At 49.4% G+C, this 27,017-nt stretch overlaps 1 protein-coding gene across 2 annotated transcripts in view; it reads right to left on the reverse strand.

The window, feature by feature from the left end:
* Positions 1 to 27,017, reverse strand: part of PIAS1 (protein inhibitor of activated STAT 1) — a 1,034,011-nt gene that overhangs the window by 324,618 nt on the left and 682,376 nt on the right. The window lies entirely within an intron of this gene.

Here is a 27,017-nt window from a genome sequence, read left to right on the forward strand (position 1 = left end):
GCCAAGGGAAAAAAACAGCCCAGACCACAAGAGCGTCAAAGAGCACTGAAGGAGCTGCTGCAGAAGCAAAACAGGATTGTCCAAGCCATCCATTGCTGTCTGGTGCTTCCTCTCCGGCAACCACCTAAGTCCCCACACTGTGCTTTTCCCCCTCCCTTGCACTGGTGTGGATTTCAGAAGTGCACCTGGACCATCATGGAGGCTGACCGTTCACTGGCCAGTCCTCTGCTGCAATCCTGAGCTGGAGCCTGCAGATCTTCTATCACAGCTGTTCCTGCCTGTGAAGAGGACATTTCCTGGAGCCAGTGTCTGGCCTGCTGGCCCAACTGGGCTTTCTTCACTGCACTGCTCCGTATGCTGGTTCCTGCAGGTCCAGCCACATCATGGGAATCACAGTGGCTACTGTCCTGAGCTGTCTAGCATGTCCAATTTTCAAGTCGGTCAGAGCAGACCCAGGGATTGTCATCCCCACGTAGCAGGACGCAATTAGGACACCAATATCCGCTACTGCACCTCTGACCGCCCCCCCCCCCCCAAAACAAGAATCAATGGAACCAATTAATACCTAATCTTGGTTGCTTACAAGAATTCTTCAAATAGTGCTTTAAAAATACATGTTACTTACCGGTTTGCTTTGGGGAACATTAGACCCCACCAACTTCAACCCCCCACTTGAGACATTGAGTAACTAACTAGCTTTTAAAGTAAGGCTGATGAAGGCAGGTTTGCTCCTGCCAATAATTAGAAGGCAGGATGCAAGATATCATATTCTATAGATTTATGACACATATTACACACCAGGAATAGTCTTTCAGTAGCTGGTGTCAGCTTAGAACAACATGCTTTGCGGGGGGGAAGGGGGGGGAGCTGTTGCGCGCACGCAAAATGGCCACCCGAGACCCGAGCTACTCTCCAGGGACAAATCCTGATTAAGAAAACTCATATTTCGAGGCCACCCACACCACCCACGTTAGCTGTGCTGCTTGCCCGCACCCCCAGGTGTCTCCGGGTGAAATCACGAGAAAAATCGGAACCGTTTCGACTCAAATAGCCTCACACGATACGGGGTACTGGCCCCACATCACGGACCGAAGGACAGAACCGCGCAATTGCTGTGGGAGACCGCTGCTCAGGTCGCCTGCAAGGGCCTTGGCGGGGGCGGAGCTGCACTCCCAACATACAAGCACGGGTGTTGCACCAGTCCCCATGGAGCAAGAAACATTGGGTGAGACTGGGCACGAATAATTGTGGTGCAACGACAGTGCAAGCCGACTTGGAGGACCGGAGACTCGGGACGTGGACACTGACCACAGCCCCGTCCCACAACACGCAGAGACGGGGGGGGGGGAACCAACACCAATCCCTCCGCGGTGAATTGCATGCGAGGCGGTGGCAGCAGTAACCGACACGCCCACTGGCTATGAAGGTACGTTCCCAGCAGCTCCCGCGCCTGCCTGCCAGCATAACTGTCCCCGCGGTGACGGGGCCGATCGCGGCGTGACCTGCTGGGCGGAACCACTACACCACCAACCCTCGCCTTGGTTCCCCCACGGCACTATCCTGATCTTGATCTACCTCCATCATCCGTGTACTGGCGGGCACCGCACCGCAGGGGTGTCGCCCGGCAAACATTCCCGCCGGCAAGGAACACCGCGGGGCTGCGGAGGGACTAGTCCAGCCCCATACAGGAGGGGCGGGGGACCACTATCCAAGGAACCCGCGCTCGGAACGGGCAAGAACATCTAAGGCAGAATCTCATTACCGGCTAATCCCCCTGTCCGAGACATTCCATCTACCCTGACCTCCATACAACGAGAACCAGAACTGCAACACACAAACCGATATATAGATGGGGAGAGGCAGCTGAAACTAGACGTTCCACTGCTCAGGAGGAATACAGCCTAATACAATTCAATCAATGTGAAATAAGCACACGGTGTTGGAGCCAGAATTCACCCCTTAACCAATCCCACCTGGGGCAACATGTTCAACCCCCAGAAATAAACTATAAAACCGGATCACAGACCTAATCAACCACTATATACATGGGCATACGCCACCCGAAATCTGTTAGCTCATACCACCCGGTACTATAGACTATATTGTGATTACACGTGGGAGATCACAGTCCATCCTGCTAAAAATAAAGCCATACACAGTCCACGCCAACCAAGCAGGTAGTACCTGCCATTGGCAGTGGAGTCACCCCATATCCCCTGAATGGGCAACTGTAACTCTATTGAGGTGAAGAACCTGATAGAATGGAGAGGCCTGATTTGTTATCATTAGAGAATCATTACTCTTTGTTACAGAACCATTACCCATTACCCCTTTAGGAATCCAGTTATCTGTTTAGTTATCCATCATATATTCTGATTAGTACTGACTAGTAACATGACTATCCACAATTATTCTGCCACATATAGGTAGAATTTGCTTTTAGAATGACACACCAACATATTTGAAATGCCATGTAGTTACACATTTAGAGACATGTTATGTTTTGTAGTTTCATGCTCGCATGTATACATTGTGTAGACACCAAGCATTGAGTGTGCACTTAGAATATGTTTGCATTATGTAGCGCTTTCGTTTGCAAGAGAAAGCGTAAACGCTAGAAAGCATGTAGCTGGCTCCTAAAGCCATTTCTGGAAGGAGACACAGAAGCGCAGCGGAGCTTGAAGTTGTTATGGTACACCGTGAAAGATTGGAATGCAAACGGAGATAACACGACCCTAGTCCGAGTAGAGAGGGATGCTGGCCTTATCAGCCTTTGGCTGGTGTTCGCAGAGAGAGAAAAGGTGGGAGGCAGCGCCATGGGCTCTGTTGCATGGTGAGAGGGAGAGTATGCTTTTGCAGGTAGCGCCTTGCACACAGACACAGAAAGAGGGATTCTAACAGTGGAATGAATGGAGAAATAGATGGTGTATTGCAGGCAGACAGAAGGCCATGCTAGTAGATAGGCCGAAATGTCACATTGACAAAGAACACGACAAGAACACAGTGATTGCAACACAGACTTTCAGGCACGTCTCGAAGATAGAATTTGCTGCCACAGAGAGGCATTTATGTGTACGTCATTGAATAGTATAACCAGAGGTATGCTGCTCCGAGAGTTCGTTCGAGCTGGTGCTAGATGTTGATGGAGTTCGATGAGATCGAGAGCTTGGCAAAGGCTTGCGGCAGTTAGAGTGACCTGACTGGCTGGTTGCAGAGTAGCGGGAGAGGAGAGACTTGGCAAAGAGCTGGAGAGGGGAGAGATGCACATGCAAATGGGAAGTATGGTTTATGGCCTAAACTGATTGATTAGAACAGACACTCATACAAAGCTTTGGCTCACATGATAGAAGGGGAAATCGGACTGGGATTGTCTTAGAGAGAGGGAGTGAAGTATGGTGTGGAATGGAGAGGAATGCTGAATGCTAGCACTTGCCATATGTATATTGCATTAGACATTATAGATAGTTAATCACAGGCCTGCATTTGACGCCTGTAAGGCTTACAGTAACTACACGGCATGGTAGATTTGCACCAAAAGTATAGAAGGTGCAAATTTGATATTTGCATAGTTTTAGTATTGTTTGCATCATGCATTGCTGTGCATGAATTAAAGTGTTATTATAATTGAATCGATTCATGCGTTTTCTTTGTGTCTTATGTTATTGTGTCCATAGGAGTATGATAGGAGTATGTTGGTAGAAGTAATCTAGGAGTAACCGTACATATAGGCCCTGAGATACGAAAGCAGGAGGGGAGGTGGGGGGGGGGGGTATAGTGATCCACACCCCCCCTAGGAGATTGTCTAGGGTTTTCGAAGACTGATACATGGTTGCCCAAGGGGGGGCTAGACCATGATAGGAATTGTTTACGGTCTAACAGAGGCAGAGACTGCCCTGAAGTAGCCACGCACCAGCCCACAACATAGACTATGCAAGGACTACTTCTATGATCACGGCTAAATGCGTCACTGAAGATTGCACTCTACACTCTGGCTCACATGCAAATTGCATCCTTGTGCATGGTCCAGATACTGTTAAAAGAACAACCACAAGCATTGTTCGGACCGATTAGAACAGGCGGCAGCTGTAGGTTGCCCTAAATCCACCACCGGGCGATGTCAAGGGACACCAGTGCAGAGAAGAAGAAGATATGACTCCTACACAAGATCTCAAACCCTGGCCAGCACGCCAGGCCAGTGTCCATGACACCAATGGATCCCCAGGAGGAGTCCAAATTTGATCACCTCCTCACTACGGTACAGAATGACTTCCTCACGGTAAACATCAAGTTGGATGACATCGTCTCCACCATAGGTTCGCTCAAAGCCCGAGTGGACAAGGAAAGTGCGAGAATTACAGATGCAGAAAACAGAATTGGGACCAACGAAGACGCAATTGGGAAAAACACCCGTGATATATCCCTGATGAAAAACGAAATGTCTAAACTGCGCACTAAATGCAACGATTTGGAGTCCAGATCACACCACAACAATATTCGCCTAGTGGGACTCGCCGAATCCTTCTGTAAGGACCCCATGGAACCACATATCGAATCTTTCCTAAGATCCCTTTTCGGTGAGAACTCCTTTTCAGAGCACTTCTTGGTGGAGAGAGCACACCGTACCCTAGCCCCGGTTCCGAAACCAGGAGCCCCACCCCGCACTGTCATCGCCAAACTTCTCAACTACAGACATGGACGCAGCACTCCGCCTGGCAAGGGAGAAGGGCCCATTGCGGCACGGAAGTGACAATATCAATATATATCCCGACTTTGCTGCAGGAGTACAGGCACAAAGAAGATCTTATGATCCGGTAAAGAGACAAGTCAGACTGCAAAAGGTCCCATACGACTTACTGTTTCCTGAAAAAGTATGGATACAACATGGGGGCCGTTCGAGCATCCATCAGTGGCAATGAACTACATTGAAACATCCATCCCCCTACCACTGTGTAGGGATGACCCCGACCAGAATGATCTCCAACATCCAAACGATGCCATTAGAGGCCCCAATGATTGATAGACAGCACAGAAGTATCCTTTTGCAAGTTTAATTTTCAAGTGTGGGTGGACGGGTGGCACCATCCAAACATAAGTTATGAAGCCAGATGAGATGCGCTTGGCCACGGGGACCGTGGCAACAGCGCATACTCCCAAGGGATGTTCCGCAAGTTAATTAGAAGGGTTCATCATCAGGTTGGGGTTGATGGTGGGGGTGGGGAAAGGGTACATAATGTTATGAGTATGGGAGATCGGGATGGCATACAAGGTGGGGCTCCCCTCCACACCTTTCCAATTCCGTTGAGAACGTTAAAAGTTTAAAATCAGAGTATTATTGCATCGAACACAGCTGGAACAACAGTTTTGTCTCATTGTTCAGGGTACGGAACTACACTCAGAGGGGACTATGGCACGGGGTAGTAAAGGAATAACTGTTAACCTCCTTTCTTGGAACGTCCGAGGTCTCAACAACCCAATCAAGGCCCAGAAAACCGCCGCCTATGTCACTAGACATAAACCCCAAATTGTATTGCTCCAGGAAGCGCATGCACTTAGCCAGGTTTGCACAAGTTTCCTCCCGAAATGGGGACCATTACGATATTACACCAATGTCATGATGCATACCCCCGGGCATCCAGACCACGTCCATCAGCTCTGGGAGCAGGCATCATGTTGCCTTGAAAAAACCCAGCAACCCCTGCTAGGGGCTGTCTGGGTTCAGTCCTGGCGACAATGGCGCCAGGCTCATATGGGACATCAGTCCTGGCGCCATAGGCGCCAGGCTCATAAGTGCACACTTACCTGATGCAGACCATGCTGCAAGAAGATCCAAGCCCATGTGAGGCCTGGAAGGGACTACTTTACCTTAGGGACTATTTTGTTACTCGGGTGTGGTCGGGGAGGAATACCTACCTGGGACTACTTTGGAGGCTATTTAAATCACACCCGAAGAGCAGCACACGCTTCGCGTTATTCTGCATCCAGCAGCGTAACGTTCACCGTGCCAGCAGCAGCATCCAGCCTTCTGCCACGCCCGCCTCGAACCTGGAGTACCTAGAAAGAAGGAAAGAAGCAAAGGTTAGAACAAGAGTATTGCTTGATTTCTTACCTGATCCCGGATTCATCGCATCTTCAAACCTGAGGAAAGACTTTGTTTTAAACGGTCGCATCGCCAGCAGCAGCGCAGCACCATACTCACCGTTCCACGCAGCATCTCTTCGATCCGGTGCTGTCTCCATCTTTACATCGCCGAATTCCGGCACCTAAGGGGGACAAGAAACAACAAGGTGAGCAGAGAGAACAGACAATCTCTTTAGCCGGCATATGCTTACCTGACTTTACCGCTGGAGGTATTATACATCACCACGCCACATCATTTTATGCCGCACCTGTGAGAAAAGGAGAAATCAGCAAGTTTAACCCTTGGCATTTACCGGACAGTGTTGGGTAACAGACTTTTACCGGAGCGCTTTTCAGCTGTCAATCTTCTTATTGGGTCAAAGCTGCAAGATAAAAGAGGAATTGGACAGGAGTGAATTCCAGACATTTTTAACTCTTACGAAATATATACTTACGGTTCTTCGCCAGGACCTTTTGGAGTCAGGATTCGTCTACAACTCTTCCAATATCTTCAGGCCAGTGAAGTAACTGGTCATCAACGCGCCCCTGCATACTTCGCAGGATGGAGGGCTCATCCTTCAAGAATATAAGGAGAATATTTCTACGGGTCAAGCAGACAAGAATTGGAGGGCAGATCCAGTCAGTCATCGCTGCACTATGCATCACGTGGGTGGAGGCCGCAGCAGTCCGGGTCCGACCGACGCCCCTGTGGGAGCCAGGTGAGCGTAACCACCAAGTACTCCACTCAGGCCAGGGGGTACTCGCATTAATCCACCCGAAATTGGGATTCCGACCACGAGACATCAAGACAGACCCCCACGGTGGATATGTGCTGGTTTGGGGGGAGGTGGCGGAACGACAAGTAGCGATCATCAACACATATGGTCCCAAAATAGATGACCCAGAATTTTATAGTAACATACACGACATGCTAACCATAACTGATGATCCAGCAGTGATACTGGGGAGGGGGGGGGGACTTCAACACAATTCTTGATATAGATCTGGACCGGTCCTCTACCACCCCCCGATCCCCTACCAAAGCTGCACTGACCATACAACAGATAATGCATGAAATGTCCATAGTGGATATATGGAGGGAAACGCACCCTCAGGAAAGGCGGTTCACTTTCTATTCATCGGTACATGATTCAGAGTCACATATCGACTACTGGCTTATCAGCTCGACCCTCTCTGATATGGTACCAAATTGCGAGATGCACCCCCGCACGCTTTCAGACCACTCTCCAATATCAATGACCCTAAACATAAGCAATTCCACACCGCAGACTAAAAGGTGGAGGATGCCCCCCCGCCATACTGAAGGACCCCAACGTGTGTGAATCCCTTCATACTGAAATAGAGGAATTTTTCCAACTTAATGAGGGATCAGTGAAAAGCCATGCTTCGCTATGGGAAACATTCAAGGTATGGATCCGGGGGGGCAGAGGGGGGCATCATGGCCAAATCCACTGGGTTGTTGAGATCTGTCAGGAGAGAGTTCGACACAACAGAAGCAAAACTTGAACTATTGGAATTTGAATACAGCATTACACAGTAAAGAATCCCTCGCAGATATACACATGACACTGGGCGAATTTAATAGATTAGCAGATAGTGAAATCCAGTATATGGCCGCCCCAGCACATGCCCGACGATATGGGGAAAGCAACAAGGCCGGGAGATTTCTTGCTCAGATGCTCAGAGCTGAAAACCATCATTGTCCCATTACCAGTGTACGGACACCCCAAGGGACGATGGTGAACCGAGCTAAAGATATAAATGACACCTTTGCTGAATTTTATAAAACCCTACATTCCAATCCTGACACCAAGTCAAAGGATGAGACAGCCAACTACTTGCACACATTAGATCGCCCAACGCTCACCCCGCAAACAAGAATGATACTGGACACTCCCATCACAGTAGATGAAATCACTGAGGCAATCAAAGCCCTAACTTCAGGCAGAGCCCCAGGATCAGATGGTCTGGGACCCGAATTGTACAAGGAATTCCAAGATAAACTAGCCCCCATCCTACTGAAAAGAAGCCATGGAACGAGGAACACTTCCCGAATCCATGTGTGAGGCAGTAATAACAGTGCTAATTAAACCCTGCCGACCAGCGCAAGACATGGGCTCATATAGGCCACTATCGCTCATTAATACAGACGCAAAGGTCTTTGCAAAAATCCTCGCAACTAGAATGCTGCCCTACATGCCCATATTATTACACCCGCACCGAGCCAGCTTCATACCAACCGGATCTACAGCCCTAAATCTGCGGTGACTCTTCTGAGTCATGGCAGAATTAAATCCGAAAGGAAACGCGGCCATTGCGGCGCTGGACGCCGAAAAGGCCTTTGACTCAGTCTCCTGGGCTTATCTGTTTTTGGTTCTCAAGAGGTTCGGTTTAGGCCAACATTTTGTTAAATGCTTCAGTTTAGTCTATACGAACCCAAGTGCGAGGGTGCTAACCAATAGTATTTTGTCACCTTCTTTCTTACTGAATAGAGGTACCAGGCAAGATGCCCCTTCTCCCCCATCCTATTTGCCCTAAGGATAGAGCCCATGGCTGAAACCGTGCGACAAAACCATGAACACAGAGGACTCAATGACCGGAACCCCACAAATTATATCCCTTTATGCAGACGATACCCCATTGTATCTCCGAGATCCGGCAGAAAACCTGGGGCCTATCACGGCGGATATAGAGGTGTTTTCCAATTACTAGGGATATAAAATTAATGTCTCCAAATCAGAACTGTTGCCGCTCAACCCAAACACCAAAGATGTGTCTGACATAAATGGGTTCAAATGGTCCCCCGTACATGTCCACTATCTGGGAGTAATGATATCCAGAGATAAAAATACACTGTACTCTGAGAACTATGGGGAATTTCTGCAATCTCTGTCCATCAAGCTCCAATTATGGACTAAATTACCTATCTCGTTATATGGACGAATAGCATTCCTTAAAATGATAGTTCTCCCCAAATTACTGTACTACTTTTGTAACATCCCGATCTTGCTGGGTAGAGACTTCTTTATAGAACTTAAGACATTAACCACCTCTTTTGTATGGGGTGGCAAAACAGCCAGGCTGGAGTGGGCTAAAATGACAGAGCCATTTTCTAAAGGTAGGATATCGGCACCGGACTTTGAGCTATATTATTTAGCATCACAGGCACACTTCGCAAGGCATTGCTTCGACCCAGACGATACAGCAGCACACATCCCCCTGGAAAAATATGGCGCCTGCCCGACAGACTTACGGTCCATCATGTTTGTCCCGAAGCGCAGCGACTCCTGTGAGTATGACCCCCATTAGCACCACCACTCACGCCTGGTTTAGGATATAAAAGAATCGGCTTCACGACCCCATATGACCCAGAGATAACGTTGTGGAGCTTCCCTGGCATAGCACTCACATTCGATAAAGCAATACCAAGGGCCTGGGACCCAAACAAACGTTTCAAAATGCGTGACATGTTCTCAGATGGCAAGTTTTGTGAGCCGGGATATTTTGTTGAGGCGGTGGGGGGAGGACATCTGATACGCTTCCAGTTCTACTAAATGAAAACTTCGTTTGCCGCCAAACTACCCACATTCTTGGCAGAACCCCCTACTCACGAATGTGTTAGTGCAATGACAGCAGTGGATGATCGTGGGAAGAGTGTCTCCCTATTGTACAATTTGGTTCAAACACACTAAATCATGCAATAAGATCAGAGCCTCAACTCCACTACACACCCACCAAGTGTCATGATGCCTACTCCCGGGAAGCCAGTTCAGGGCCAGCGTCCCTGAAAGCAGACATGTCCCCAGGGAGGGACCCAGCAACCCCTTATAGGGGCTCTTTGGACATTGTCCTGGCGCCTTTGGCGCCAGGCTCATAGAAGGCATCAGTCCTGGCACCATAGGCGCCAGGCTCATTATGGGAGTGCTTGGATGGACTTACCTGATGCAGACCATGCTGCCGGATCCAGACCTCCTTGAGGTCTGAAAGGGACTATTTTACCTATGGGACTATTTTACCACTCGGGCGTGGCTGAGGAAGAATACTTACCTGGAACTACTTTGGGGGCTATTTAAACCACGCCCAGACAGCAGCTCACACTTCGCGTTGTTCTGCATCTAGCAGCTGGACGCTCACCGTGTCTGCTCCTGCATCCTGGCTCCAGCCACGCCCGCCTGCAACACCTGATAAGGAAGGAAAGGAGAGAAAGGTGAATAATTGAACTTTCCCTACCTCCATCCAGAGTCCGGAACCATCACTCCGACGATCCTGAGAAAAGACATTTTTAGAAGCGCATCGCTCGCTGCAGCGCCGCGTTCCACTCACCTTCACGAGGCGCCCTCGGGCTCTTCAGCCACCATTGGCACCATCCGTCACCTTTCAGCGCCTAAGGAGAAAAAGAGACAAAACAAAGGTGAGCGAAGGAACAGATTGAGGAAGGCCTGATTCTTCCACCTTAAGACTTACCTGATTTTTGTTGGGACAATCTTTCCACACCTCGGGTCGACGCTGCTTCTTTGGCACTTCCGTACCCCAGCCCCTAAGGGGAAAAAGACACACATTAGTGGGTGAAAGCAAGATCACTAAGGGAACCATCCATCAAAAAGACTCACCAGAGTTACCTTCGGCGAATCCATTCCTCTACGCGGATTCTTCATCCTACATCTGAAATAGAGAAAAGGACAACGGACAATTAAGGCTTGAACTTTTGCAACTGAATACTTACGGCCTCATATAGGAAAAGTCAAGCAGAGTTGAATACTCATGAACCCGAGATCCAGTGAAGTAACTGGAAATCAACGCGCCCCTGCATCGGAAGCAGGATGGAGAGCTCGTCCTTTCAGACTCTGAGGTGAGACTCTACGGGGAATTGCGGAGGGGGTTTGAGGAGTGTGAGGGGGAAGGGGGGGAATCCGACACATTATCCAGCAGACAGTCAATCCCCTTTTCCAACTACAGAAGGATTCTTCTACGGGCCAGACAGGCGAGGTTTGGGGGTCCGGTCCAGTCCGTCTTCCGAGTCCTGCGCATCACCTTAGAAGAGGTCATAGCAGTCCAGAACAGATCGGCGCCTCCGTGGGAATCAGGTGAGCGTTACACCAAGCTAGCTAAGTTTGTAGTTGGCCACACAGGCAAATGTCCCAAGTGCGACGCCCCTGGGGCAGATGCATATCATATGTATTGGGCATGCCCCCTGGTGTCCCAATTCTGGGGGGAAGTGGTGGGGAAAAAAAAAATCACCGATATCCCAGCCACACTTTCCCCACTGAAATATCTGTTTGGAGATATTGGCAAAGTAGCCGAGACCACCAGGCGGTTATTCAATATTGCATGTGTCGTGGCTAAGCGAAACATCCTGAAATGCTGGAAATCCACAGAAGCACCCAAAAAAGAAAACTTTCTGAAAGACTTGCCGATGATAGATGAATGTGAGGAACAATTTGTTGCAACTGAACCGTCGACTTGTCGACCCAAGGACATATGGACTTCGCCTTTACCTGTGTAATATGCTCCCTGAAGAAGACAATACCACACTGTCGCCAACCTAATTGATCATGAATATGTAATTTAACAATGCATAGATCAATACTAACTGCCATGCTACCCTACCAACTGCTTTGTAATATGTGTTTGATGCAACTCTTTGAAAAATAAAAAATATTTAAAAAAAGAATAACATGCTTTGCATAGGCTGCCATCTAGTGGCTGGTGTGGGGCATTACATATGCTTTAGTCTTGCATATGGTATGTCTCAGAAACCCCCCCCCCCCCCCCAAACCCCTGCCAGGGCGGGCTTTAAACAGTACTCTCGCAGCTTTTGGGTGTCCCATTTCAGACAATACATAAAGCCCCAATTACAGTACTTACAAGGTGGTTTTCCTGGTTGCTATCATATCAATCAGAAGAAGGAACAAGTTACTTACCTGTAACTGATGTTCTCCAGCATGGGTCTGGCATAGATTCACATGCTCATGAATATTCCCCGTCAGGCTGGGAATCCTCGGTAAAGAAAAAAATCAGTATCAGTTTCGTTTCTGATCTGTCTTTCGTAGTAGTAACCAATCACTGATCTCTGCGTCATACTGACCACAGCCAATGACTGCCCTCTACCAAAGCCCCGCCTCTGGCAGCCATCTTCAGATTTGGTAGCACGTGAAGTGGCAGTATGACCAAGTGAAGAGGGGTAGACGGGAGGGTTCGCATGTGAATCCATGCCAGACCCATGCTGGAGAACAACAGTTACAGGTAAGTAACTTGTTCCTTCTCCAGCATGGGGTCTGGCATGGATTCACATGCTCATGAATATAAGAATACATAGCAGTACACACATGCACAACCACGGGAGATGGCAAAGGCTCAACATTAAGCAATACAACAACTCAACATTAAGCATCTCTTACCTCCTCACCAGGCTCACCTTAAGCGAACAGGTTGCGCAGCACTGCTTGGCCGACCCTGGTCTCCTCCCTGGAATCCCGATCGACACAGTAGAATCTCGTGAAGGTGTGCGTCGACCTCCACGTAGCAGCCCTGCAGATGTCCAGCAGGGGCACACCAGACAAGAATGCCGTAGTAGCAGCGATCGCTGTGGTCGAATGGGCTCTCGGACAGCCTGGCAGCCGTCGGTTAGCCAACCGGTGACAGTGCATGATGCAGCCGGAGAGCCATCTGGAAATAGGAGACTTCGAGAGAGCCTTCCCTTGATTCACAGGTCCAAAGTTCACGAACAGCTGTGATGTCCTCCGGAAACTCTTCGTGCGGTCCACGTAGAACTTCCGCGCTCTAGCCACATCCAGCGAGTGCAAAGTCCTCTCGGCCGGCGACGAAGGAGACGGGAAGAAAACAGGTAACACCAAGGGCTCGTTAAGATGGAAGTCCGACGGCACCTTGGGCATAAAGGAGGGGTGCGTCCTAAGCACCACCCCTTGAGGCATGGAAAGTCAAGTACGGTGCCTTGCAGGATAGGGCCTGGATCTCTCCCACTCGTCGTGCGGAGGTAATGGCCACCAGGAATGCAGTCTTCCACGACACAAACTTCATCGGTGCGGAGTGCATCGGCTCGAATGGGGGCCCCATGAGCCTAGTCAGCACCACGTTAAGTTCCCACGCCGGGGACGGGGCCTTCACCGGCGGGAACGACTGGAACAGTCCTTTCATAAACTCTTTCACCAGTCGATGGGACCACAGGGACGTCCGTCCTGTGGTTCTGGTATATCTGGAGATCGCCGCCAGATGAATCTTAATGGAGGCATGGGCTAGCCCAGCCTTTGCCAGCGATAGCAGGTACCGCAGCACTTGAGGGGCCGTAATCCGTAGGGGGTTGATCTTCTGTGCTCGGCACCAGATCGAGAACCTCTTCCACTTGTGACCGTAGCATTTGAGAGTCAAGGACGCCCTGGCCTTTGCAAGAACCTCTCTGCAGTCGGCCGGTATATCGTACCCTCCAAACTCTAGCGCTGCAGGAGCCAAGCCTGCAGGTTCAGCGACGCTGGGTCGTGGTGGAAGATGGCGCCTCCTTCTCTGGAGAGAAGATCCGCGTCCGCCGACAGCTTGATGGATGGGGACGTTGACAAGTCCAGAAGGTCCGGGAACCAGATCTGCCTCGGCCACGCCGGTGCGACGAGGATCATCCTGCACTGGGACCTCTTGAGCTGGTTGATGAGTCGAAGCAGCAATGGCAACGGAGGGAACGCATACAGGTATAGGCCGTCCCAGGGGAACGAGAACGCATCGCCCATGCTTCTCGGCTGGGGAAACCTGCTGGCGAACCTCTGGCACTTCGAGTTCGTCGCAGTTGCGAGCAGGTCGATTTGGGGTTTGCTCCATCGTCGGAAGAGTTGATCCACCTGATCCTGGCGCAGCTCCCACTCGTGACACGCGCACAGCTCCCTGCTGAGCGAGTCGGTGATGGTGTTTCTTTCTCCTGCCAGGTGGAAGGGAACCAGGAACATCCCCTGGGCGACCGCCCAGTGCCACAGATCCTGTGCCTCCTTGGATAGGGCTGGGGATCTGGTACCTCCCTGCTTCCGTATGTAAAACATTGTCGAGGTGTTGTCCGTGAAGATCCGCACCACCTTGCCCTTGAGCGACGGGAGGAACGATTTGAGAGCCCAGAACACGGCTCGGAGTTCCAGGATGTTGATGTGCAGGAGCTTCTCCGGGAGCCAGAGGCCTCTTGCGTGGAGATCTCTGGTGTGGGCGCCCCAACCTTCCAGGGAAGCGTCCGTCGTCACCGTCTCCTGGTACGCCGGCGTCTGAAAGTCCTTGCCCGCCGTGAGGTGCGCTCGAACGCCCCACCACTGAATCGCCCGCCGGAACACCTCGTTGAGGGGGACCCTGTCTTCGAAGGTGCCCGTCGCCTGCCTCCAACGGGCGTCGAGAAATTCTTGAAGAGGGTGCATCCGTAGTCTGCATAGGCGCACCAGGTAGATGCAAGAGGACATCATCACCAGGAGGGACTTGATGGACCTCACCCTGGCCACGTCCGTGGCTAGCAGGCGCTGCACTTTGCCCAGAATGGTCTTCGTCCGTTCTTCCGACGGTGCCGCCAGGCGCCTCACTGTATCGAGCTTCGCTCCCAGAAACAGGGCCACCTGCGACGGCACCAGGTGGGACTTTGGGTAATTTATGGCGAATCCCAGGTCTGAGTAGCTGGACGGTCCTCGCAGTGTGTTCGACGGCGAGTTCCCTCGTCCTTGAGCGGATGAGCCAGTCGTCCAGGTAGGGGTAGACGTGAATCCCCTGCAGGCGCAGCCGCGCCGCCACAGGTGCTAGGCACTTGGTAAAGACCCTGGGGGCCGACTTCAATCCGAACGGCAGTGCTCTGAATTGGTAGTGGCGTCCCTGGACGACGAACCTGAGGAACTTTCGATGACTTCTGAGGATGGGAACGTGGAAGTATGCATCCTCCAGGTCCAGCGACGATCGAAAGTCGCCTTCCTCCAGCTGTCCCAGCACGTGCTGGAGGGTGACCATCCTGAACTTTTGTGACCTGATGTATTTGTTCAAACGACAAAGGTCCAGGATGGGGCGCCAGCCGCCAGTCTTCTTCCTGACGAGGAAGTACCTTAAGTACACCCCGGAGCCTCTTCGGGACGGGCTCGATGGCGCCTTTCCTGAGCATCGGCCGTACTTCCAACAGCAGTTGCGGGACGTGGTTTTCCTTCCTGGCCACAGGTGGAACGTGAGGGCACTTCTTCAGGAATTCGATAGAGTGTCCTCTTGCCAGGGTATCCAGCACCCAACGATCGGTGGAGATGGACTTCCACACGCCGACGAACTTCGTCAGCCGGCCTCCCACCGGGGTGCTTCGGTGGGGGCCCGAAGCCACGGCCGGTTCAGTCCTGCTTGGAGGTGGTGGCCTTGCCGCCCTGGCCACCTTGCCGACGAGGCGCTCCCTGCTTGCCGCGGCCCCTGTAGGCCTCCTGAGACGAGGAGCGTGCCGCCTGGCAGTAGGACGAAGAGCCACCGCTGGATCCCTTGGAGGCCCCCTGTCTGCCTCCGGAGCTCCGAAAGGGCCGTCGTTGCTGAAGTGCTCCTAGGGCGCGGGCCGTCTCCGTGTCCGTCTTTATGGCTTGGAGGGATTCGTCCACCGCCTTCCCGAACAAGTTGCTGCCGTCGAACGGCATGTCCAACACCCTGGTCTGGACGTCCTGACGGAAGTCGGTCGCCCGGAGCCAACCCCGTCGTCGTAGGCAAACTCCGTTGCCCAGCTGGCGGAACCCGATCGGCAATATCGGTTGCCACCGTTATGGCGTGGTCAGACGCCACCTCGCCTTCTTGAAGTATTTCCAGGGCCTCGGACCTCTTGTCGTCCAGTAGGAAGTCCAATATGGGGGCCAGCTTAAACCAGAGCTCCCTGTCGTAACGGGCCACGATCGCCAGGGCGTTGGCCGCTTTGATCGTCGTCGACGAAATGACCCGTCGCCCCATGGCGCCCAACTTCTTTCCCTCGCAGTCCGGAGGGGAATTCGACGTTGAGGCTCCTGATCCCGCCGCTTTCTTCTTCGCCGCCGCCGAGACGACCGAGTCTGGCGTTGGCTGGGCCCTGAGGCACAGGGAGCGGTCTCGGGGACCCGGTACTACTTCTCGTACCGGTCCCGTTTGGCTGGTGCCATGGAGGGGTTCTTGAGTACCGACAGGCCCTCCTCCCAGATGTCATCGATTAGAGGCACCGCAATGACAGTCTTCCTCTTGGCCTCCCGGCGCTGATAGAGGAAACCTTCCTTATTCTGCTCCTCCGGGCAGAGCTGGAACAATTCAGACGCCCTGGCGATCATGGCGTGGAATGAGCCAATCTCGTCGGGCGGAGATGCCCGTGCGACGGGAGACCCGTTCCGTCGTCGTCGCCCTCAGAACCCGTCGTCAAGCCCACCGCACTGTCATCTCCCGACTCGTGGGAGGATGAGGAGGGAACTGCAGGCCTTACGGGGGCGAGCGGAGGAGAGGGTTGGGTCCTCTGTCGTTTGTTCTGAGGACTTCCCGACGGGCCAGGTTGCGGGTCCTCCGGCCTGGGCCGTGGTAATCTCGTCCTCATCTCAGAGCATAGGGACTGGATCGCAAACAAAATGGCCGCCAAGCTATCCTGAGGCCTAGGTTCCGGCTGCGCCGGAAGGGAAGGCTGCTCTTCCTCGCCATCGTCGTCTTTCTCGGTTATCTCCTGAGGATCTTACTTGCGGGACCGAACCTTCTCGAATTGTACTTCGAGATTCCTCGCGACCTCGGTCAGTTCCCCCTCCGAGGCCGACTCCGAGCTCGAGGAGGCTACCGTGCCCCCTCCCCCCCCTTTTTCCATCACGGGGGCCATGACGATGGGCTGAAAAGAGGATTCCCTCCTTGGCGGCAGGGAAACTCTAGTCCCGGAGGCAGTCTCCGCTGGCGGGGTCTCTGCCGGCTTGGCCAGAGTCGCCGCGATCGCCTCGATAGAGGCCTTTGCCTGCTGGGTAGGGGCCTTCACCACCTTAGGTGCGTCCTGGGCCTTCTCCTTAGGGGGAGGGGTGACGCCTCGCTCCCCCTCTCCCGAGATCGGACGGGGCTTCTCCCGAAGCTTACCCGGTGTCTCTGACTTCCTCTTCCCCGAACCGGAGCGCTGGCTCGTGGTTGACGGTGCCGGGGAAGGTGCGCCCTGCCTGGCGACCGAAGAGCCCGACCTTTCGGCGCTCCCGGAGCCAGCGGACTCACGGCGCTTGGCCTGGTGTTGGGCCCCCGTCGCCGGGGCACCCGCACAGGACTTAGAAGCCCGCTCTGACCCTTTCTTCTTCTTCTCACCCGTTGAGCCCTTCTCCAACCAGCTTCCGAGACGGTATCGACGGTCCCTCATGGTCCGCTCCGACAAGTTCTTGCAGAACTGGCAGTCCTTCTCTACATGAGTCTTGTCCCCATGAAGACAGTAGAGGCATCGCGAATGTTCGCCCTCCTTAAACACATTCTGCAGCCCGCATCCAGGGCAGCTGCGAAACAGCTTTCCGGGTGACAAACTCGCATCCTGGGCCATCTCGAAGTAGGCCGCGAATCTTCTGGAATCCTCCAAGAGGTTGATTCGACGAAATCTTCACCCTTGAGGGGCGTAGGAAAATCCTGCAACGGGTACCCGTTAACGGGAGTAGAAAGGGTGGAGCTTGAGGCTCGATTAACCGAAAAAATGTGAAAATTCACCTGAAAAAGCGCAAAACACGCAGCAAAAGCTCGAGAGCTAAGCACGAGGACTCCCAACACTTGAACGTGCGGTAAAAATCTGAAGATGGCTGCCAGAGGCGGGGCTTAGGGAGATGGCAGTCATTGGCTGTGGTCAGTATGACGCAGAGATCAGCGATTGGTTACTACTACGAAAGACAGATCAGAAACGAAACGGATACTGATTTTTTCTTTACCGAGGATTCCCAGCCTGACGGGGAATATTCATGAGCATGTGAATCCATGCCAGACCCCATGCTGGAGAATCAGAGTTACAAGCTCTGTCAGTATCTGAACAATTTGTGACAACCACAAAGAAGGTTGTGCTATAACACACCCAAGGTTTTTGACCAAAATTCATCTCAAACTCCCTTAATCTATCAAATAACCAGCATTCTTCCAAAATCAACAAAGCAGAAGAGACAACTTTATACGCTTGACATTTGTAGGGCTGGAATATACCATCTAGACAGAACTAAAGGAAATTGAAAAACCAATATTTTTTTTGTTTCAATGGCAACAAGAAGGGAAGGAGATGCAGTCTCCAAAGCAACTATTGCAAGGTGGATCGTCGCTGAGTGGACACCTCCCATCAGCCTGATCTTCAATAGATGCTCAGCCACAAGAAGGATCCCAAGATCTTGGATCTCCGACAGTGGTCCCAATCTACAAAAAGGGAGCCAGATCAGAACCTCGGAATTACAGACCAATCGCCCTTTTAGACACTTTCGGGAAAGTATTTGCTATGCTACTACTGCTCCCTGTGCGGATCCCTTCCAAGCTGGCTTAAAAAGAAAATTCATCGACAACAGTAAACATCATGCTGCTCAACATCGCCAAAAGTAAGATCTTAGAAGGCTCCACCAGAATATTTGTGGCGTTCATTGACAGACAAGCTTTCGACCTTGTCGACAGAGACCTACTATGGTCCAAACTTCTTCACTGGAAGTGCCCGTTAAACATCCTTGCACCGATCAGATCTCTGCATACTGACACAACTATGCGAGTTAAACTGAACAGAAAAGGACTTACATCGGCAGAAATACCTACACGCAGAGGAGTCAAGCAGGGCTGCCCGCTTGCACCAGCACTTTTCGTGGCTTTTATGGGAGACTTCAAAGACACATGCTCCACCATCAGAGCTTTTCCACCAAAAAAAGGAGGCACCCCAATGCCACGTCTAATGTACGATGACAACACCACACTACTAGATCAAACACAGATCGGTCTGCAAAGACAGCTAAACCACCTGACCGATTACATCAGCCGATCTAACCTTGAGATAAACAAGACTAAGACCAAGATTTTTATCTTGGAAAGGAAATCGAAAACATCATGTACTTTCAAATGGAGTCTTCGAAAGGTTCAGATAGAAACAGTGACCAAGATCAGATACATGGGTGTAATTGTCGACAGATCTAGAATGGAAGCCAGCATGCAAAACCATCTCTGGGAGAAAGTGTGAAAGTGAGATCTCTAACACAAGCTTGCATTCTGGAAAAGAAATTTGGACACTTTTCTCTGATCCATACTCAAATTCTACAAGGCAAAAGTTGTTCTGGCAATAACATACGGGGCCGAAGCAACGGCCACCATTCCGGACGCCTTCTGGCAAAAAGAAATCAAGTTTTCTTTTTGGGGAAATCAGTGCTAAATCTGCCCAAATCCACCTCGATGGCAGCAATAAGGAGAGAATTGGGCCTTGCTTCTTTAAAAAGAGTTGATTTCAACAGCATTTCCCTATTCAGGAAAACTCTACTCCCTCAAGTCCTTCCTTTGTACCAACTGATAAACGCAGAGCTGACAGCAGAAAGTTGCAAAATGCTAACTAACTGGGCAACAAATGGAAGGCTACTGCTAAATCAAATTGCTTGTACTGAGGCTGAACTAATCGCCAATCCATGTAAAATCAAAAGGAAACTAGCAGAGCTTGACTGGATCGGCACTCTGGACAAAGCTAATGAAAATAAACTCCTGGCACACCTACCAGTCCGGTCAATGAAATTGAATGACACCTCAATTTCTCAAGAGATTTCCCAGCAGACAATTAAAACAATTTTTTCTGCGAGCTTGTCTCAACCTTTTACACAGCAACGAAATTCTCCAGATCAGAGGCCTATCTGCTTCAAAAACATGCAGACTGTACAAAAAGATCTACCAAACCGAATCTGTTCGCCACCTCCTAACGACCTGTTCGGCGATAACTGAAATCCAATTCGCATACTTAACGACCAGTGCTTGCAACGCACACCATTCTAGAAGAGGAAGAGTGTGGCCACGTCTGATGAGTGCGAACAAAACATCTTGGACAATTGCCTCGGCCAAGATCCTCCAAGCAGCCCTTGGCAAAATGCCACAACCGACAACAGAGCCACCACCCGCCTCCTCCGTGACCATACATCGGCCTAGCCAAGAAATGTTTAACTCGATTCTGCGAGACCATCTCAGATTGGCCTCAGAAGCATCCAAAAAGTTTTCAAAGTGCACCTGCAAAGGATCGTCCTTGTAAAATCTATTTAATTTAGATACACATAAGTGTAAAAAAATAAAGAAATTAGTATTACACACAAATGCATTACGAACAAAGCCCCCAAATACCTCCCCAATACAGTCCTGATGAAATCTCAGACCAGACTTCTCAGATCCAACAATAATCCCCCCCCACCCCCGATATAAAAGAGAAATCCGGGGCAGCAGCTTCAAGGTCCTTGCTCCCAAACATTGGAATTCTCTACCCACCAATATCAAGAATGAAACATCCTACCCACAATTTAAAAAAAAAATCACTGAAAACCTGGTTATTCAATCAGTACTAAACTCAATAATGTCCATTGTATATACTATGTATGTAACATTACCCTTGTCTGCAGTATTCTCGTACTATATTTAAGACTGTATTTACACATTGTAACTGCGCCGTGATACCTCCATGTCTGGGCGTATTATAAATGTAATAAAAATTTAAAAAACATTACAAAAAATAGGGTGGACGGAGGCAGAAGCGAAATTAACCTTTGAGATGGCCAACACATCACAATAACCAAAATGGATCGAAACAGCTTTCCCACTGCAGGTATGTCGCCAACCTTGTGGAACTCCTGCATCACGCAGACAAGCTTGTACAATTCTGCTGGTCCCCAAGACTGCCGGAAAAGGAGTCAGCAACCACCCTCCATCCAGGAACTTCCCAAGAGGTCTCACGGAACAGGACTCCAAAAAGGAACATGAACTTAGAGAAGCCCACGTGGGTAAAATGGGTGTGTCTTAGGCACCACGCCCTTCTTATGCCTTTTCAATGCACATACACATCCACATCCTGGGTGAGGAAGACCCGGCCTAATTGATCGAGTAAAGTCGACCAATTTTCACAGGCGAAGGAGGATTTAAGCAGGGGACAAAGAGCAAAACGTGTGGGTTTTTCAGATGAGATGGAGCCGGATCTAGAGACCAACCAGACGAAGGAGGGAGCAGCGACTTGTGGAGGACATTCGTGAAGCAGGGGGAGGTATTGGCTTAGTAGTTAAAGTGGTTCTGCAGGGTGAGTGTTTGAATGACGAGTAGCGGAGTGTATAGGCTGAATGTGAATTGAATGGTACAGTGTGAAAGGAGGGTGGCTGAGTAGTGGGGAGAGTAGTCGTGGGGAGTAGAGAAGTAGGAGTGGGAAGGAGGGGAGTCGTAGCAGGACTGATGAGTGGAAGGAGAAATAACAAATGGCGGAGGCCAGATCGGGAAGAGTGAAACATTGAAGGAGCAGGAGAAACTAGGGAGGAGTGAGTAGGCAGCAGCCAGAGTAGACATGTGAGGATAGACTGGCTCAGTAGATTCAAGGCACTGTCCAAATTCCAGATTAGAACACTAACCACTGGGACAGAGTATGGACCATCATACAAACAGTAGGGGGGTCAACATTCACTAGCACTACCTATTGGTTAGGAAGGAGCACCACATTCAGGAGAGAGAGAGAGAGAGAGAGAGAGAGAGAGAGAGAGAGAGAGAGAGAGAGAGAGAGAGAGAGAGAGAGAGAGAGAGAGAGAGAGAGAGAGAGAGAGAGAGAGAGAGAGAGACCCTCAGACCCACAAACATAAAAAAACTTTGAAATGTTTCTATGACAGAGCAATTTCCTTGCCATCTGTGACATGTGGTGCCAGAAGTGGGATTCGTCCAGACCACGACACAGATCGGCAAATGCAAAGAAAACAAGGGTGAGACATTCAAAGCCAGGGCCTCCTGGGTGACTGCCTGTACTGAGCTTTGGCACCGAGTGATCACGGAGATGAGAGTACAGTTGGAGTTTAAGTCTGGACCAGCTACTCGAGGAAGTGGCGAACTCCTTAGAAGAGCCATATTCAAATAGCCAACCAAGTTAGGTCACCCGATAAGAAAATATCCCAGTGGAGGAAGGGATCAACAGTAGCCTTTTAGAACGGATCTGAGAAGCCTGGGAAAAGCCAGACAGTGAAGGGTAGTCCAAGATAGTGGAAGCAGACTAGCCAATCCTGGAGAAAGTAGCTACAGACACTAGGGGGACCCCCACTAGCGCAGATGAGGAAGATGAAATGCATCCCCCTCAAATAGTTGTTGGTAAACTAACTCCCCGAGAACCAAACCAAGCAAAAATGGAAGACCTATTACAGGCCTTGAGTTGAGGGCCAACTAAACAGCTGTCACCAGCAGGAGACTTTGGTAGCTTACATGGGGTGATGGCAGAGAGGAGACAGCAGTCTTGCATTATGGAGGTAAATAAACCTCCATTGCAGATACCTATGCAGATACTTACCATTGTTAAAAGCCGGACCCTAATCTGACGGTAAGAGTGACCTCTGCACCTGTGTCAGTGGACATCCCTCGACTGGACATAGCAGAAGTGGGCTCATCTACTTCAGTAACACAAAGTCATCCCTGGAGAAACCAGTAAGGAGGGTAAGAAACAAATTACTTACCTGTAACTATTGTTCTCCAGCATGGGTCTGGCAAGGATTCACATGCTCATGAATATTCACTGTTAGGCTGGGAATCCTCGGTAAAGGAAAAAACTCTTTCACTTTCAAACTGTCTTTCTCCTTGAAACCAATTGCTGAGCTCTGGGTCATATTGCCCCCAGCTAATGACTGCCCTCTCCTTAAGCCCCTCCTCTGGCAGCCATCTTCAGATTTGGTAAGCACGTAAAGTGGCAGTATGACCAAGAAAAGCCGCAGAGCCTCCGGCGGGAGGGTTTGCATGTGAATCCATGCCAGACCCAGGCTGGAGAACAATAATTACAGGTAAGTAACATGTTCCTTCTCCAGCATGGGTTTATCTCTGCCATGAAGCCAACAGTCCATAGATGAAATCATATGGGCCATTAGCAAATTAACCTTTACTAAGGCTTCAGGACCTGAGGGCATTCCAGCATGTGTGATAAAAACGGATGCAATATTCTGGGCAGGCATTCTTAAGATAACATTTGAAATTAAATACCAAAATAATTCCTCACTCTTGGAGAACATCTTTAATTATTCCCATTTATAAAGGGCAGTCCATCTGAGCCAAATAACTATTGTCCGATAGCCTTGATGGATGCATCATATACAGTTTTTACCATCTTAGTATTAAATGGACAAGAAGATTTCATTTGTGAGCACGATTCGTTATATCAATATCAACCAGGCTTTCAGAAATATATGGGGACTGCCCTAAATGCAACTGTGCTATCACACGTGCTGGATGCTGTTAAAAAAACCCACAGGAGGCACAGTCTTTATGGCCTCGTTGGATTTAGGTTCTTCTTTGGATTGCGTCATTCGCAATCTTCTATGGTCTAAAATGATCAATTTGGGATTTTCAACAGATATTATTCAATTAATTGCCATGTTACATAAGGACACATGCTACAGAGTTCGAATTAATAAGCAAGGGGCTCTGACGGGGGAGATTTCTACACAGACAGGGGTGAAGCAGGGGTGTAAGCTCACCCTTTTTAATTTATACCTCTGACATTGACTCTATGTGGCATCAATTGGTTACTTTTCCGATAAAAATAGGACATTGACGATTGAATTGGCTTGTTTTCGCAGATATTTTATTATTCAATAGAACGCACTATGGGTTACAGAATAAATTACAGGCATTCTCCAAATATGCTTCTGAAATTAACCTGCAGGTCAACGTTGCCAAATCTAAAATATTAGTATTTACCAGCAGGAAGAAAGTCCTTCATACTGCTGGACACTGAATGGTTTAGCCATAGAAAGGATGCCCGAGTTTAGATACTTGGCCTATGATCTGTTGGATGCGTTTTCACAAACAAACTGGCATAAATCACCAACTCAAAAATTAAGACCACTTACTTCACAGTTACAAATTGTGTTTAAAAGATATTGCAAGTTCACTAAATCCGGCAATCCAATTCCATCTAATGAAAGTGGAAGCCATATTATTATATGGCCTTGACTTGTGCCTACACGACAAACAGTTTTCTCAATTCCATCCAAACACGAACATGGAAGCAAACTCTTGGATTGGCCAATTATGTGCCAAACTCTTGTATACACATTGAATTGGGCTTATCCTCTTTGTCTGCTCGCTTTCAGTGGAGGCAATTGAATACATCTGCAAGGATTCTCCAACCTCCTAGAAACTCAAAATAGAATGGAAAAAATCTTAAAGACTATTAATATTACGCATGATGATCTATGTATGCGTCCTGCATATGCGAAGAAGCAATTATACCAATGGGATTGGGCACAAACCAATGATGAAATAGGTGGCTACAAGTTATTTCGAGACTTTGCGCAATACACACACAAAAGAATGCCCAGATTGATGTATATAGAATGATTTCCTTGTTATGTTATGTTACTTTGTGCATTTATATAGCGATTTATGTACCATTGGTATGGTCTCAAGGCGCTGGTAAATTGAACGCCCCCGGGAACCGAAGTTCAAGTCAGTAGAGTGTGTCAAAAAGGTGCATGTGAGCAACGGATGTGTGTGCAGCTGGTGTGGCATTCGTGTGATAGCTGCTTCTTAGCGGTAGGTGTGGTGGATGAGAGATCAGGAGTATGTGTTAGTTCTGGCAGGTTGTAATCCAGACCGATTCTGGCTGTGTTAGGCCTGAGGAGAACGCCTAGGCTGGACGGTGTGTAACCAGCAGTGTTTAGTTAGGGTGATGGGGAGTATGAGGCAGATGATGGTATGAGAACAGCTATACCGAATGGTGTCATAGTATTGCTGTGTTCTTTTTGAGTGGTGGTGTAAAGAAGAGTAAGCGTGGGGATGTGAATATGGTGATTTACCTTAGGTGCTTGAGCCCACTCCAATAGTTCCATGTACTCCATCCGTTCCATGTACTCCGACTGTTCTGTGCATTACGACCTTTTCAAGCACTGAGACCGTTCCTTTCAATGCTTTTTCAGACGTTCCATGCCCTCCAAACCATTCCATGTAAGTCATGCCGTTACATGCCCTCCCATCCGTTCCATGCGCTCGCATCCGTTACATGCGCTCGCATCCGTTACATGTACTTCAACCATTTTGTGCACTGCTCCTTTCATTCGTTCTACCCACGTTATCCTTTCTCCATGCATCATCCATCCACATACGTAATCTTCACACGTTCCACCCACTTCCCCCGTTCCATCCACATACTTCACCCGTTCCAACCACATTTATCATTTGGTCCATCCTCTTCACCCATTCCATCCACCTACTTCAATCGTTCTATTCAATATATTTGACCCATTTTGTCCTCATACTTCACCTGTTCCTTCATCATACTTTATCCGTCTCGTCCATATACATCACCCGTTGCTTCCAACCACTTCACATGTTTGTTCCACACTACTCATCCGCTCAAGGGACTCATCCGCTCCACTCACTTTGTTCATTCCTCCTGCAATATCGGTTCATATCACTTGAGCCCATGTCACTTGTCGCACGCACTCGATCCGTTCCGTGCTCTCCATCTGTCCCATGCACTATCCCCGTCTCATGTACTCGAATCGTCTATTCTGTACTTTCCATTTATACCATGCACTCATACATTCCATGCCATCTGTCTGTGCACTCATCCTTCTCCTGTATTCATCTTTCCATCCTCTTCACTTATTCCTTTCTTTCATTTTGTTCCTTTCGTCCATTGCAATCGTTTCATCCATTTCAATAATTTCAACTGCTTTCATACAATTTATTCTTTTATCCACTTCACTGCTTTGATCTACTTTATTCATTTTATTCTGATTTTAGTTTACATTATAGGTTATTAGTTTGATTACTCGCTTGGATCTTGATGTGTTATTTGTTTTATTGTTATTTAAGGTCGGGTAGTTTGGGTTATTTGAATTGTTGTTACCCATTTTATTCCCCACGTCTACATTGATCCTCTTGTCCATTACATTTATTTCGTCCATTTCATTAATTTCAGCCACTTTACTGCTCTCGTACAACTTATTCTTTTTATCTACTTCGCAGGTTTGATCCTTTTTTGCTCATTCTATTTTGTTTGTCCTTTTTAGCTAACCAATAGAGGTTATTAGTTTTCGCTTTCTCGCTCGGATCATGATGCTGCATTGCTATTTATGATCTAGCATTTGATAAAGTCATTGCGATGCGGTTATCCAGTTTGAGTTAGTTTGAGTTCAGGGTCGGTTTTAAGGGAAGAGCCAAGTTTTCAGTAATTTGCGAGAAGACATGAGGTCTTCAGTGAGTCGGTTGTGGGGTGGGAGTGCGTTCTACAGTGTGGGGGCCAAGGCTGAGAATGATGATCCGCCTAATCTGACTGAGTTTGTTTTTGGTATGACCAGGAGGCCAGCTGAGCTTGATCTTATAGTACTTGAAGGGTGATAGGGTTTGAGTTTGTCTTGAAGATATTGAGGTCCGGTTTTATGCAGTGCTCGGTGAGAAATGCATAATGCTTTGAAGGTCACCCTTTGGGCTACCGGAAGCCAGTGCAGAGTTTTGAGGCTGGGGAGATGTGGTCTCTCGGGCCAAGCGCTAGTAGCAGTTTGGCTGCTGCGTTTTGTGCTCTTTGTCGTTTAGTCAGTTGGTATGCGTGGACTCCGAGGTAAAGGGGGTTAGCGTAGTGCAGTCTTGATATGACAACTGATTGGACCGTGGAGAGCCTGTTGGGAAAGGAGAGGTATGGAAAAATGCATCTAAGAGTTTTAAGGTGGTAGTGGCAGGACTTTGAGACGTTGTTGACTTGGCGCGAAAGTGTTAGGTCAGAGTCTAGG

This window comes from Ambystoma mexicanum, chromosome 11 (assembly GCF_040938575.1).
Source record: "Ambystoma mexicanum isolate Mex_15411 chromosome 11, UKY_AmexF1_1, whole genome shotgun sequence".
Classification (NCBI taxonomy): Eukaryota; Metazoa; Chordata; class Amphibia; order Caudata; family Ambystomatidae; genus Ambystoma; species Ambystoma mexicanum.